We start from the raw sequence: 16670 nt of genomic DNA, 5'->3' as shown, positions 1-16670 counted from the left end.
AAGCTTGATATGCGGTTTAATAGGGTAAGCTGGAGTATCGGCGAGGGAGCCCCGTAACTGGGGAGACGTTACGTTTCTCGGGGTTTTTTCACCCCTTTACCCTTCCTGCTACGCTCTCGAGCCATTCACCCGGTCGTGGTGGTAAATTTCTGTTGCGACGTAATGGAAGGCTCGCGAGACTTGTTAGAGAAATTCATTAGTGGATTCAGTTTGTACGCGGTGTAACGCGATGCGCGGGAACTCGCTTGAGGGACGAATTCAACGCTTGAAAGGGACGAAATCGGGTATAAACACGCGTGCATAACGGAGCACGGACGTCCTAGGTACGCTTCTATGAACGATGTTTACCCGAAATTAATTACCGAATGAGACTGGGATTAGTGGAACGTCTGTTTTTAGGGGTAGAATCTTCTTGTTGCGGAGGCTAGGAAATACAGCTTTTTTCGAAACAGCTGCAAGCAGCGTCAGTTTAATTGAATACGTTCAAGAGATGGGCCTAGAAGCTGTTCGTTGGTAGACAATTTTTCGTTTTTACGATATTCCCGAAAAATAAACACGAATTTACCTTCTTTTCTTCTTATTTCTGTTTTGAGTTCGACTGAAGTTGGAAAATTGTTATGCATCGACTAACTGATCTTCACACATGTTATTTCAACCCCTTGACGTTCGATTTAATTTCAAATAATTTTTCAAAAATATTTAAATTTATTTATTCATTTCTCTTACGAATTCCTCGTGAATTTAAAAATGTGTTGATTTAATTCTTCTACGTCGACTGACTGATCTTCATACATGTTATTTCAACCCCTTGACGCACGATTTAATTTCAAACAATTTTTCGAAACTATTTAATTTTCTTTATTAATTTCTCTTACGAATTCCTCGTGAACGTAAAAATGTGTTGATTTTAATATACATATAAGACTCGATGATCGTGAAATTTGTCATTGCACGCCAAAGGGTTAAATATCTAAGAATAATTTAGCCAAGGAACAGTTTACTACTTTGAAAAGCAGAATTCTTGCACGCAGTCCCAATCTGACGCGAGAAAAATAAAACGAAATGTTGGAACAAAATGCACGATTCTGAAAGAAAGCGTATCGATCGAGAAAGAGTTCACACGTTCCATGCTGATCTTTCATCTTGTCGTACGCTCTCGGGCCATTAAATGGCCTGGCGGAGCATTTCTGTTGCAACGTAATGGAAGACTCGCGAGACTTGTTAGAGAAGTTCATTAGTGGATTCAGTTTGTACGCGGTTTAAGGTTATGCACTGGACTCGCTTGAGGGATGAATTCACTGCCTGAGAGGGATAAAATCAAATATAAACACTTTCAAGGGAGGACTCGAGAACAAGTATCCAGCATATTTTCACTGGAAAAATCGCGAACTGATTTGTCCAAGGAAGTGTGCAATAGAATTCATTGGAATTGTTCAAAAAATTTTTATATAATGTCCACTGCTCCTGTTAAAATTTTCTATAATGATGGACACTAATTTTTTATGGCACAATTTAATTTAAGGGATAAGTGACACATTTTTTATTAAACTTATGAAACTTGCGAAGAACACAGTATATTCGTTAAAAATAAAATTTTAGCATATACATTAATCATTGGAATTGTTCCAAAAATTTATATATAATGTCCACTGCTCCTGTTAAAATTTTCTATAATGATGGACACTAATTTTTTATGGCACAATTTAATTTAAGGGATAAGTGACACATTTTTTATTAAACTTATGAAACTTGCGAAGAACACAGTATATTCGTTAAAAATAAAATTTTAGCATATACATTAATCATTGGAATTGTTCCAAAAATTTTTATATAACATCCACTGCTCCTGTTGAAATTTTCTATAATGATCGACACTAATTTTTTACGGCACAATTCAATTTAAGGGAAAAGTGACACATTTTTTATTAAACTTATGAAACTTGCGAAGAACACAGTATATTCGTTAAAAATAAAATTTTAGCATATACATTAATCAGAGCTTGATAATAATTAGTTGTCGCAGGTTGATAAAATACGACTAAAAACGATATTACACGGAAGAAATATCCGTTGGTAAAATATGTATTCAGGCACGCGTTGGATGGATAGTATTACGGCGGACGAATGATCGATAAAAGAATGTAAATCTAAATCTCCCGCGTTTCCCAGCCGTTATTATTCAGTTTTATTTGAATAATAGATGGCGAGTCATCTTATGCAACGATTTATTCGCGAGGTTTGTTCGGCTAAACAGTTATTAAGGGCTTGTGTTCGTTCGACTCGAAGAATAATTTGATCGTATAATTTATTGAACGTGTACACCCTATTGGTTTTTCGAAGTTTTCACAAATTTATGCAAGCCCCGCGTTACAAATCACCGCTCGCACTCGTGCTCCGTCACATGGGTTCTAAGTCATCGATCATGCGTTTGTAAATTACTCTTTCCAACACATTTGTACCTAATAATAGCGTGAAGAGAGAACCTGAGGCTAACTACGCGACAAAATAATCTACGTACAGGATAAATTGTAAGACATATACGGGGTTAATATCAAAAACGGGGTACCATATCAAATTTTTTAATTTTTATAAGGAAATCTATATTTTCTTATCGTGAAAATGAGCGATTAGAAGGAAAAGTCACCGAGGAAACGGTTTGTAAAAAAGTAGAGGATAAATTGTAGAATATATGGGGGTACCATATTAAATTTTTAAAAGGGAATATATATTTTTTTTTATCGTGAAAATGAGCTATTATAAGGAAAAGTCACCGAGGAAATGGATTGTAAAAAAGTAGAGGATAAATTGTAGAATATATGGGGGGTACCATATTAAATTTTTAAAAGGGAATCTATATTTTTTTTTATCGTGAAAATGAGCGATTAGAAGGAAAAGTCGAAACAGTTTGTAAAATTATACGAGAACGATATCAAAATTAACGAGTGTTCGTCTAATTATCCAGTCGTATCGAAAGCTTTTAAACGATAATTTAAATTTCCACTCGCGTGGATGGAATTATTATTATATTTTCCTGAACGCTGGGGTTCTGCAGTGCAAAGAAAGAAGTTTGGACTGTGGGTGTCCCCGGAGGTTCTCAATTTCCGTTTTATTCGCGATCCCGTCGTCATTTGGAAGTTGATAAAAGTTGGGCGGGAAATTCGAGGGTAAAGAATTCAATATCGAGATGAACGCGACCGCGTAGTTGGCGCCACGAGTCTAGAAGAGATTAGTCGTGCCGGGGGAGTCTATTTTTCATCGAAACTTGCCGGAACTGGCTCTCCTCCACGGCTTGTATTTCCCTTTCTTCCGCGAACTTGGGGCGTTTCTTAACATCGCTCTATTAATTAATAATTCACGGTCCATTTTGGCTCCACCCTGGCCGTCCGACGTCCGATCAATATTTCCCGCCAGAACTTCTGACGCGGCCGTGTACATTTTCTTTTACAGCTTTGGAAATTCATCCCCGTCGTTGCTTTCGTTCACGGAAACGAAGAGAACTGCGATCCGGTTCGCGCGAGGCGTCCATCTTTCCTCGCAGGTTTTCGTAATTAATTGGACGCAAACCAGTCTCGAGGAATTCTTTCGAACTCGGTTAATTTAATCCACCCTCTTGGATGCAACCGTCGACATTGTTAACGATGAATCGAAACTGGATCTCAGATCATCGGCTGTTCACGATCGAGTAACGCTCAAAATTCAAGTCTGGAAAATATCGAATTGAACAGTTGAAAAGTCTCGTCGATGTAAGATTATTATGGAAACGAAAACAGAATTAACGACCCTTCTACTACGAATTTACGGTAGAATTTCTCCCCTGTTTTCCTCGAGAGTTCCCAATTAAGCTTATTTTCGTATAAAAATATTCAGCGAACGCATGATAGTGATTAAATTTATACTCGAGTCTTCAATCGGTAAAAGTAATTTAATTTCATCCATTCGGGCAAATTATTATATTATCAAACGTTAAAAAAAAAATTACTAAATAATATAAAAAGTATTAGGTACAAAACTTTTATTTCGATTATTTTTGGTCGATGAAAATTGATTTGGTTTACCTCGACGATGCAACTATTTATCTTGCGAAAGAGAACAGATGTAAGCCGTAAACTTCCAAGGGAAAACGTTGCATATAACGAAACTTTATTATCGAAGAAGCGTAAAATGTTTCTTTCGCGGGTGATTCGAAAAAAAATTGTCTGGTTTTCGTTGCACGGTGACTGCTTACGTTCAAATTGAAATTCGTTCCCGCTGGTGTTGCTGCGCCCGTATGATGCGTGTTACTGTCTATTCGGCACCGAATGCATTACTGGCGGCTACAGAAGCAATTACCTTAGTTAATTAACGAATTTACAACAGCGACAGCAACGGTGCGTAAATCGGCCTGTTCTACGCGGCAGTCTCGCGAACCGGCCGATATCGTTATCGCGCGGGACGTGTAAGCTTCGAAAGCTCGTTCGCGTTGTTTGTATACAGCTTTTCGAATTGCACGTAATTCCAACTGTTACTATTAATTGCCTCTCTGCAGTTATACTTTTTCTTTTTCACCCAAAAATTTTTTTTTGTCAACCGCGCTTCTATTTAATTCGCGGATGATATTTTCATGTTGGCGGACATCGAGTGATCGGTACAGAATTTCTAATTCCAGTAAAAGAATTGCTAATGGAAAATACATCACATTATATGCATTTACATGTATCTTAATATCGGATTTATAAATATTTATTTCTTGAATTCACACTTCTAGAAACTTTGTTCTTACAGGAGAATTTATATTTTTTATCGATAGTTATTTCCCATGTTTCCATGCATTTCGACAAAATTAAAAAATTTCAAATCGTTCTGAAAAAATTATTTTTAACTGCGAGGTTTAATTACAATCATTTTTGGTGAATAGACATACCCCCGGATTCCTGCGCACTTTCGAGAAAAAAATTCATTACTGAAAATACAATGTCTGACCAGACGTTGATTCGTTTCCCTGAAATTTTATGTGTATCTTTAAAAATTCATAACTCTCGAACGGATTGGGGGATTTCAAGGTTTAAAAATTCAAACGACGCGTATTTTTGTGGAGAATATGTAGAAATTCCAACAATGTTCGAAAAGTTGTTCCTTAACCCCGTAAAGTGAGAAAAACCCCATAAAAGAGGTCCAATATTCACACGATCATTACTCCCGCAATAGTGAATATATTTCAATGAAACTTTGGGAGAAAGTAGAGCTCATGGATACCTACGTATGGCGTCAAACAAAATTACTAATAACGAAAAACGAATTTTTAAGAAAAATCGACAGGTGGCAGGTGCCTAAATGTTTCGGTGAAGAAAAAATATTTCAAATCGTTCTGAAAAAATTATTTTTAGCTGCGGGGATCAATTACAATCATTTTTGGTGAATAGACATACCCTCGAAATCCTACGCACTATCGAGAAAAAAATTCGAGTAGGTGGACAAATTTTTTGACAAAATTAAAAAATTACAAACAATCCTGGAAAAATTATTTTTGGTTACAGGGGTCAATTACAATCATTCTTGGTGAATAGATATACCTCCGAAATTCTGCGCATTATCGAGGAAAAAATTCGAGTATGTGGATAAATTTTTCGACAAAATTAAAAAAATTCAAATCGTCCTGGAAAAATTATTGTCGGTTACAGGGGTCAATTACAATCATTTTTTGTCATTACACATACCCTTGAAATCCTACGTACTATTGAGAAAAAAATTCGAGTAGGAGGGCAAATTTTTCGACAATATTAAAGAATTTCAAATCGCTCTAAAAAAATTATTTTTAGTTGCAGGAGTAAATTACAATAATTTTTGGTCATTACACATACCCTTGAAATCCTACACACTACCGAGAAAAAAATTCGAGTAGGCGGACAAATTTTTCGACAATATTAAAAAATTTCAAACAGTTCTGGAAAATTTATTTTCGGTTACAGGGATCGATTACCATCATTCCTGGTGAATATATTTTTTATTGACAGTTATTCCCCATTTGCATGCATTTCATTCGACAATAATAATTTTTCCCCGAAAGGGATTCAAGAAAATATACAACTATTTCTGTGGCATCTATCAAACGAACGTTTTCAATCTCCGTGTTCTGCATTCAATATTGCAACGATGCTGTTATCGCAGGTTCGATGCAGAATATAACTCCGTTGCCCGGGCACGTTTCATTTAACAGATAACTTTGCCGCAGAAAACTTTCATTCGAATACCTTCGACGTATTTTATTCACGGTCGTTGAATTTTCGAACTGTTTGTTTCCATTTCGAAAATATAAAGAGTTAATTTTATTCGATAAATAATCCCACGTTGCTGTAAAAATTTTTTAGCTTCGCTGTGCCGTGGAAAAAGCATTATGTTCTCCGACCGGGGTGAAACGTATCGAGTTTGTCGCTCACTCTCGATCAAAGGAAGATCAACGACAGGGCTACAGAAGGATTGTCAAGAATCGACAAGCCCTCCATTTGTATTCCATTCGCGATTTAGTTCAGATTCGTTTGCGATTCAGCGTTCCTTTCATTCGCGAATCAACTCCGTTCAGTTCTGTTCGAAAGCCCCTTCGTTCCACACATTATTTCAAACCGTTTTCATCGAGTCTCCGCCGAGAAAGTACTCCGAATTTGAATCTTTCGAACAAACAAATAAATCAAGGAAAAGGATTTAAATTCTTCGCGGGCAATAGAACCGCGTACGAATGCTCGTGACGACTAATGAGATTGCGTTCGTTAGTCTGCGCACAGACAGGATTATATCAACCCAACGAATTAGCAATTAAAGCGAATAATTTATGCAAGCACTTGCATATCTGGTCGCTCGTACACACCGTGGAAAATCAGCCGTTCAATGATATTGTCATTTAGGAGCCCCGTCGGGTTCGAGTGTACGCGATGAAACGACGTTGATTAATTAGGCCGCAGTAATTAATTTGAAACTCGACAACCTAAACGGCGCGAAGACTTGAGACGTAATCCACGGACGTTGTACGAGCTCCCGGGGCTTCCCAAGTATTTCATTTCACGCCGTTATCTGTCGTTCATAATCTCGAATTTAATCATCGGGCGATAATACCCACGCTTCCCAGTTTCAACAGTCGTGAAATTTTAGACGTTCCTTTCTCTGTTCTTACACCTTTCTTCTCTAAATTCATTTTTAAATATCCTAACGTAGGATTTTACATCAATTAATACATAAACAATACTTTTATCGAACGTTTGTGTGCTCAAGATTTCGACGTGAATTTTAACACTAGATTTATGGAAGACGTCAATTCGAATGATGTCTGATTCCATATTTAAAATTGCAGAACGCGTAAATATTATTATTTAATTAAAAGAAAAATCGTATTATAAGGTAAACGTCTACATGAAAAGTATCAATAAATATACGATCAGTGCTCGTAAATCTAGTGTTAAAAATGAACATTTTTGTAAGAATTTTAACGATAGACTTTGTCTACTTTTGTGATTCGATTATTATTGAAAGGGTTCTTTGTAATTTCGTAATTGTTATCGAGGAACACGTGGAAAGAATTGACCGTGGAACGTACAGAGCTGCTAGTGAATGGTATTTATTATTGGTGTCGATTACGCGTACAGGTAGTGACGCGTCGAGGCAGAGTTATGGCCGCATAGCGGATAAACACCGGTGCACACGTTGTCGGCCGACATTTTCCCCGACATGTTCGAAATAAAAACCGTTTCGATGTTTTTTTTCTCTCTGTTTTCGGCCGCTAGACAAAATACTATACGTAAAAATGCGAAAATAATGCGTGAAATGTACGCGAATCGACACTTTTTTTTACGCTTTGATGCCCATTTACAGCCGTTCCGAACCAAAAAATTTAATAACCGTGCACACGTACGTACTCGGGCAATTCTTTTCTGTCTTTCGGGACCGAATGAAACTTTCCAGCTTTTTTAGAAAAATGTTTTTTCGAACATAGTTTGCCAAGTAATGTATATAATATTAATAGAAATTTGTAAACTTTCGAATGGATTCGAGTATTAACAGATCGCGTCTACGAGCATTCCCGCGGAACATTTTCACCGGGAAATGGAGTTTTGTTCCGCGAACACGTTCCCTAAGAGGTCCTCGGCCAGTTTCGCGCGAAAGTTTCGTTCAAATCAGAACAGCGCGAAGTTTAAAATTATTTCGAATGTTATCCGGACGGTGATGGGCTGGGAAGCTCGAAAGTCTCGGGAGCGCTGCAAATCTTGAAAGCTTTGAATGTGTTACCAAAGTTCGCGGCCAGACGGCCTTAAAAATTTTCGCAAATCCAGATGATCTTAAAACTTTCAACGTGTCTTCGAGCCGACGTACCGAAGACACGTGCTTCCTCGGCACCCCGTTCGCGTTAATGCGATAACAAGTTATTCTGAAATCTCGTTCGTCCCTCTAAACGTGAAGCAACGTTTCCTTTCAAACGAATACCATCCGTAATTATATATTTTGTCATCCACGTTTCGATCTGTCGAATATTTATTCGCTAAATAAATACGACAATATTACGAGTTTCGACCTAAGTATATAGGCACGTATATTTATTGATACCTTTCATGTTGAAGATTTTTCTTTTAATTAGAATATGTATTCGTGCCATTGCATCAATAAAATTCAACATAAGTTGTTAAAAAATAATATTTCTGCGTTTTGCAATTTTAAATATGGGACCAGACATCTGTTAAATTGAAAATGTTGTTCTTATCTCGTTTTGAAAAAAAAACGAGACACTCAAGGGGTGAAATAAATGAGTGACCTCCTCAGGTAGTGCAGACCTTTGCAAATACATGCATGCAATGCTTATTCTCAACACAATCATTGATCAGTCCTTCTCTATATTTGTACACGGTTATAAAACATATTAAATTAGAGATAAGAATGTTACAAGTCACAATTAAATTGCAGTAGTAATCTGGATGTTTGAGAAACAAGGTTTGACCGTAGCGCTCAAAGAGAGATGCGCACAACACCGAAATTGGGGATCTGCGCGTAATCGACGTGCGCGCGCATTTTCGACTAGAAAGAAGCGACCGTGCATAACTAATTTCACTATATTCTCACATAATTGTGAAAGTATTGACATTTTCAATGCTATACGAGTCCAGTGATCGTTCGTAGCAGTCCCAGAGCGAAAGGGGGGTTGAAAAAATAGTCCTTTCGCGACAGGAAACGTGCATCGCGAGCCTGGATTCCGGAGGAAACTCTCGTTTTCGAGAGAAAAGAGATTTATCGGCTCCGTGGGAACACGGGAAGTGTCGCAGCCGATCAACGAGCTTCTGGTTCCGGGTGAGTGGTTCCAGTAGTGGGGGGTTTTGACGCGAAGGGTGCCAAGGGTCGACAGACTTTTCTGAACCGTTGGTACTCATCGATCGAAGGGGGGTAGGTTTCCGTCTCTTAATTGCCAGTCGCCGTGGGATTGTTGTTTGCGTCGCGGACAAGGTTGAGACTGTCAAAACAAATTAATCGGAGATATTAATGAGGAAAGAAAGAAGCGAAGGCGGGTGGAACAATTTATTAGCGAGCCGGGGGCGACTTAATTAACGTCGGTGCCCGGTTGCGTGAAAGTCGATTCGACGGGGCGTTTATTTTTTATAAAAACAATTAAGCGAGCCCTCCATCTTGAAATTCTATCGCGAGGAAACGAACAGCGGGCAATATCGGTCGCGTCTTATTTACTGGAGAGTCTTTGTGTTATGCAAACGAACCTGTCGCGATTTTTATTTTAATTAACTACGAAGTTCTCGAAAGAGATATCAACCTGTAGCGACCGCGTGGGGGGGGGAAAAATTATAACTTTTTATATTATCGTCGAGTAAAACGCGAACTACATCGGACTCGAGATTTATTAGGTTGTTGTTTTTCTGTTTGCCAACGATTCTTTTGTACAAATATTTAAGATAGACCGTTTTGTTCAAAGCGGTCGGGTTTTCGGTGTTTTTATTGAAACGTGCCAATTACGAAGTCCCGTACGCGTAAATAACGACTGTCCACGAGCGATTCCGAGCTAGTGAAACGGAATAAAATAAACGTTTATTCGAAATTGTTTTCGCATCGAAGACGCGGGGTATGTTTATTAATAAACATCGGGAATTTCGTTTAATAGAGTCGAAAAGTGTGCATCGACGCCGCGCGTCGACCTCCCCCGTATAATATTGTCGGTGAAAATATTTTCCTCCCACGCGGTGCTTTTAACCGTCTTATATCGCACGCTTTCGTTTCCCGTCTACTTCCGGCCCCCTTATTTTTGTTCCGCGTCCGCTTCTGTGCTTACGTCCGCGCCGTTAAGGGCGTAATCATTTTGTTTTTGAATATTTCATGCATATCGAGATTGATCCGGAAGGGATCGAGAATTTTTATGGAAATAAGTCCCTCTCCCGGCTTTCCATCCTCTAACGTAAGTAATCCTTCCGCCATCGTATTTGCATACATTCCGAGTGCGTTTCCGGTATGCAGCGCCGCGTTTCCGACGTTTCTTTCTCTCCCTCTTTCCCCTACGGCCGATAAGACTCGATTTCCAGGATGTAAAAATGTGAATTACAGATAAGGGGACGCGAACGCCGACGATTCATTATATTATAGTAACACCGATAGTCGACACCCCTCTTCGATATTGAAAAAATCTATTTTTGTTAAATATTTGATGAATAAAATAAACGTTCAATCACGGGTCCAAATAAATTAAAAATACATCGATCAAATCATTTTTCGATACGAGTGTTTTAATACATTTTGTGTTAAAAAAATTGTGCACCTTTATCGAAAGAAAATACGGTTGGAAATATTTGAAATATTTCCATTTATGGAAAAAATATGTACACTCGATGCACCTGCTTTGAACTTAATTTTTCCTAATTAAATTTTGTTGTATCTTCCACTGTCTTGTTTTATAACTTTGTCCAATTTTTTTGGAACACTGTACGTAGAAAAGTTTTCCAGAAAGTCGATTTTAAATACACGAGAAGGTCTGACCATATCGCGACGTTACTACTTATTTTTTGTATTTCCAAGCATTGACAGCGATACGATGATATTTGTTTCGTTTTATTTTAACTGCATAAAAGACAGTATTATCAACGTGGAGTACAAAGTATATTCTACCATCGTAAACGCGTAGAAACACCAAAACAAGTGGAAATATCGAGCGATGGTCAGTCGCGTTTAACCAAGCCGAATTAAATCGTACGCGAATCTGACGAATTTTCGAAAACGAGCCAAGCCACGATGGACAAAATTGTATTTATTTTTTCAGATAAAATTACTTTATATCGAATTGTACCAACGGTCCACGGTTACCCTGTATACGTTATTATATTATTTTTGAGCTTTTCCTCGAGCAATTTTTGTGTGTGTTATTTCAATAGACGGGGGGCGCGCGCGATACTTCCTGGCGCCGTTATCGAAAAAAGGGCTCCGGCGGTTTTATCTGCTTTAACAAAAGTATTTTCTTTCCCCGAGATATTCGCAGCCATCTCATCCAATGGGATATTGCCTGCTGTCTGGTTATCGATATGGTTCGATTTTAGAAGCAAATAGAAAGGTTCGAGTTATTGTATTATGGAGGTATATTTGTCTGGGCACCTACTCGAAAATAAATGTTAACAACTGTTGTTTCGTTTCGTTGGTAAATCAAATATATCGAGTTTGGCCAAAGGAGTGTTATCGAAATTTCCAGTGAGAAACTTTATTTGCTTGTTACAAATATTAAAATGTATTTTATAAAATGGGACTTGGGACTGTGAAAAATATAATGACACTATTCGATATTTATTCCAAAAGAAATATTAACAATTATTGTTTCGTTTCTTTGGAAAATCAAATATATCGTGTTGGCCAAAGGGTTGATATCGAAACTTTCAGTGAAAAACTTTATTTAGTTATCACAAATATTAAATTTTATAAATTGGGACTTGGGACTGTGAAAAATATAATGACACTATTCTATATTTATTTGAAAATAAATGTTAACAATTGTTGTTTCGTTTCTTTGGAAAATCAAATATATCGTGTTGGCCAAAGGGTTGATATCGAAACTTTCAGTGAAAAACTTTATTTAGTTATCACAAATATTAAATTTTATAAATTGGGACTTGGGGCTGTGAAAAATATAAAGACACTATTCAAGGTGTTAAATTAATCCCCATTTGCGAGCGATTTTAATTCCGTTCAGGGAACGATAAATCGTGAAACGTGGATGTCTGTAACAACAATTTAACCCTCTTTGCTTTCGTGTAGTTCGTTCAGCGAATTACCCGCGAATCGGCATAATTATCGCGGCAATCGAACGAAGCAACGGGAACAAGGGCATGCGAACAAGTACCAAGGACTAAAGTATTCCGTGAAAAACTAATAACAGCCGGGAACGAAACTTTTAAAACGTGCAATTACCCGTAACTCGACGTCTCTTCGAGGCTAGGCATTATTTTCACGGGAACTGTCCCGAATTTCGCGCACTTTATCATTCCGTGAACATCACTCGCGATGTCTTTCAACGATCAACATTTATAAATCAGACTCTGTTCATAATATTTAAAATTGGTGAATAGAATTTTTCCCTCACAAAATAAATCTGAGGAGTCATATAATAATGTGAGTAAAACATTGTCGTATCGTGTTAAAAATATAATTAAACTTTAGTGGAACCAGATGTTCCTCGAGTTCAGAGTTCGCCAGTGCTTGAGTCGTATAAGTTACGCACAAGCAATAATAATAAATAATAAAGTACAAGGTTATCAATTAAGGTAAGTTAAATTGAATTTTAAATTATATTTTATTTGACAAATCCTTAAAAATAGCGTGTACTATGATCGTGGAAATCTGTATGGTCCCGTCTCGTCAATATCCACGTTCAGGTGCACAGTTCGAACTGTCCAAGGGCTTCGAAATGGCCCCGTCATAAATAACCTTGCTTGCTCGAATCGTTTCTCCAGCTCAACACGACGTTTCCTCTCGTTTATAAATCGTCGACGCGAATTTCGAGCGCTAATTGTTCGATCGGAGGCGTTCGTAAAACGAATCGAAAATATAATCGTTCGATAATCTGGAGATCGCGTGTCGCGATTTTGTATTATATAAAAAGAAAAGTGCACGTAACGCATATCATTTCCCCCTGCGAAGTCGTGTCTCCCTTCGACCGCGCTATGGCGACATCAGCGTATAAACATCCCTATCCATCAACCGTGTCCGCTCGTCACCCTCGTGAGCCCACCCCATCGTCCGAGCGCGATGAGTCGCGACGTTCTCCACGAGCTTCCAGGAAAAAACAGCGAAATCCCGCCCGAGAAAAAGCCTAATTACAGGCCGTTGGATTAAAGGGTGGAGGGTGAGGGGGGGGGGTGGAGGCCAGACCTTCATTAGCGTGTAGATTTTCCACGTTCTAAAAACTACCCCCACCCACGAGAGCCTGTCCACGGACAAAAGATCCTCCGGCTCGGGGTGGATAGTTGATTGGGGTATGCGGGCGAAATGTATTCATGTATGCATATGAATTCAGCCCTCGGTAGGCTGAGGCGTCGCGACGCCTGGATACGTCGATGTCCGTGGCTCGGTAAAGCCCGACCGTTGAAAAACATCTTAATTGGACTGGGCGTGCTGTCGCGGTGCCAATGGGCCCCTGTCTTTCACCCTCGGGCGTCTACGACTCCAGACGCCTTCTCCCTCTGATATCGAGCATCGAAGAAACCCCTGCGAGGATCTTGTTACGACCTGGCTTGTTACAACCCCTGCGAACCGCTTTTTCGAAAATCTCGCGATCGTAAATATCCGCGAGACGGGTCGTTCGGATGTCGAGGAATTTTTGCGAGGGTGCGAACGATTCTGTGCATTAAAATTGGAGACACTGTACCGGTTGGGTGATTCAGTGTTTTTGGGGGGATTGAGTGTGAATTTGTTCTTATTAACATTCATTTCAATTTTACTCGATTCTATATAGAATTTTGTATTATTGAAATTATTGTGCATTTTAGTGTAATGGCGGAAGAATAGATCGTGTGTACATTTTTGCGGATTATTAAAGTTTGCGTTAGCCGCAAATGGGTTTAGGGAACTTCTTAACACGTTGACTGCCCCGGTCTAAAATCCTAAATTTGTTCACGGGACCAAAACTTTCGTTTTAGGCAATTGTAAAGTACACAACTTGAAAGTTGTCGTAGTAGTTGCTTTCGTGACCTCGTTAAAATTTACGAAGCCTATTAAAATTTCTTTTCTTTAACATTTCAACTTGAGAGTTCATTATTACTAGACTGCGGATGTTTATGCATTTATGGGAAATTTTAATCCTCAAAAAGCTACAAAATGAACTTAATATGCAAAAATATAAGAAATATAAATAAGATATATATTATTAAAAGTATAAATTTACACAGAGACAGGCAGTCTATCCATCAGTGTACAAAATAGACATGGCAATCAAACAAGGTAAACAATGTAAGAAAATGTTAAAAAAGTTTTTAAACGATGTGCAATAATGCCTAAAAAATGTAAAAAAGATGGTACAATAGGATCTATCAACATCAGAGAGAAATGTGAGAATCTAAATTATGAAATCATAAAAATTGATTGACTCCAACAATTGATATTGAATATTCTAAAATCGTTTTATATCTTCTATTTCAATACATTAATTCGTACCTATTGACGATAGGATTAAATTAGGCCCGAAAGAAGGTAGATAATACCTCTTTGGCCGCCAGAGGGCCACGCTCTCGTCTCTCTCGCAAGCGCTCGACTGTCCCACCGAGGAGCCCACTAGCAGACCCGGGACGAATCTCCTTTTCTCACATCCTATCTCGCCTTCAAGCACACTTCCAACGCGGCAGATTTCTCGTATCGCCCCTGCATATCGTGTTCGAGCCATTCATCGAGCGACGCTACATTAACTCGATATTTCTAACGTCGGGTGTTCCGCGACGGAGGGAATTTCATTTTCGAACTGGGTGGTCGGCCCCTCTCTTAACCCCGTCGCTATAATTGCATAATTAGCGTCGACCGTCCGTCCGTCCGTTCTCCAGAGGTTACTCGGAGACTGCGCGAAGGGAGGGGGGGTGGGTCGGAGGGCGGGGGTGGGCGAGAGGGGCCGACGAAGCGGGACGAGACTCCGGGTAATGGAATAACGGTGGCCAGATGGAATGATTACTTTCTTATCACCCGAAGGCAGGTAGACTATTATGGCATTCATCAGCCGCTACCTGAGGAAGTCAGGAAAAGAGAGGCGAGCGAGATAGAGAGAGAGAGGCGGGTTCGAAGTAAGAGGATGAAAGGCGGTAGATAACAGGAGAAAGGGTGATAACTGGAGAGCCTTACTCGGTGTATAACCAGTTACGAAGCCCCGGTCGGAGGGGGTGTAACAACCCCATTATTGAAACTTCAAGCGCGGAGCAATCATTCTGCAATTAGCAAAAGTGATTAAGTGTAGAAGCTAACACGGCCCGAGACCCTCTCCGTCTGTTTCTCCCTCGCTCCCGTTACGCCCCGCACTCCGCCCTCCGGCTCACCCTTCTTCCACCTTATTCACGACCCTCTTTTCCCGCGCTACGAGCCCCCGGCGCCGTGGTCTGTTGATCCCCCTTTTGTGGACCGCGTTCCCACCCTTCCGCGATAGTTTTCCCCGCCGTGGTCCGCTTCAACGACACCTGTTTTAATTATCCACCTGTCCCCCATGTCCAAGCGCCTAATAATTTGTAATGAGCGGACGGCAGTGGAGATAAAGAGAAAGTGGATAAACACCACCCGCCTACGCGCTCCGGCTCGCCCTCGTTAACCGACGTAATTACAGGTTACCTCGCGCGAGGAATAATTGTCGTGGATTTTTTCCCCCTTTTTTCCCCCCTGTGCTCCTCCCCTTTACCCCCGACGTTCTTGCCCCTTTCTTTCTCGCCCTCTCGAGAAGGCCCTGTCAGATTCCTCCTCGATAAGGGAAACGCTTAAGACCCGAGGATGGGATTAATCGGGAGTGGATCGGGCTCTGCAGGGATTTTTCTCGATAAAAACAATTAATCGGCGAATGGATCGTTTGAAAAATACGCCGAGGGCTTGTACTAGCCGGAGGATAAGGGCGGGGATAAAGATTTCGCGTCTCGCGAGCATTCCAGACGTGGATTGAAAATATTCGGTGGAAATTGATCGAATTATCGGGGAACCCGATGACCGGGGGTTGTTTTAGTCTGTCGGGAGATAGAACTGGAAGTTTATGAGGGTTCCTCGACAACAGAGGTCAGATTACGGGCTGTTACGTTCCTCGATCTTTCGTGGTTATTATGTTCTAGTTTTTATTGAAATTTAATATCGAAAATCAAGTCTTTGAGAAATAAAATTTCTTCATTTATTCGCTAGTTATTTTTGTTGTTATAGAGTAAGGTGTGGAGCATAATTGTGATAGACTGATTTAAATATATTTTTAATAAAACGTACAGACAGTACAAACACAGACAAACGTGTCGAAAATAAAGTCTTTCGTGGTTATTATGTTCGACATATTCGATCCAGTTTTTATTGAAATTTAATATCGAAAATCAAGTCTTTGAGAAATAAGAAACGTCATTTATTCGCTAGTTATTTTTTTTTTTTTATTTGTTATAGAGTAAGATGAAGAGCATAATTGTGATAGACTGATTTAAATATATTTTTAATAAAACGTACAGACAGTACAGACAAACACAGAA

At 39.4% G+C, this 16670-nt stretch overlaps 1 protein-coding gene across 1 annotated transcript in view; it reads left to right on the top strand.

The window, feature by feature from the left end:
• LOC122404745 (carbonic anhydrase-related protein 10) overlaps window positions 1-16670 on the top strand; it is a 252581-nt gene that overhangs the window by 132492 nt on the left and 103419 nt on the right. The window lies entirely within an intron of this gene.

Source organism: Colletes gigas, unplaced genomic scaffold (assembly GCF_013123115.1).
Source record: "Colletes gigas isolate AHSC1104 unplaced genomic scaffold, ASM1312311v1 Colletes_gigas_Sc00003, whole genome shotgun sequence".
Taxonomy (NCBI): Eukaryota; Metazoa; Arthropoda; class Insecta; order Hymenoptera; family Colletidae; genus Colletes; species Colletes gigas.
This window is presented reverse-complemented; position numbering and strand designations above follow the sequence as displayed.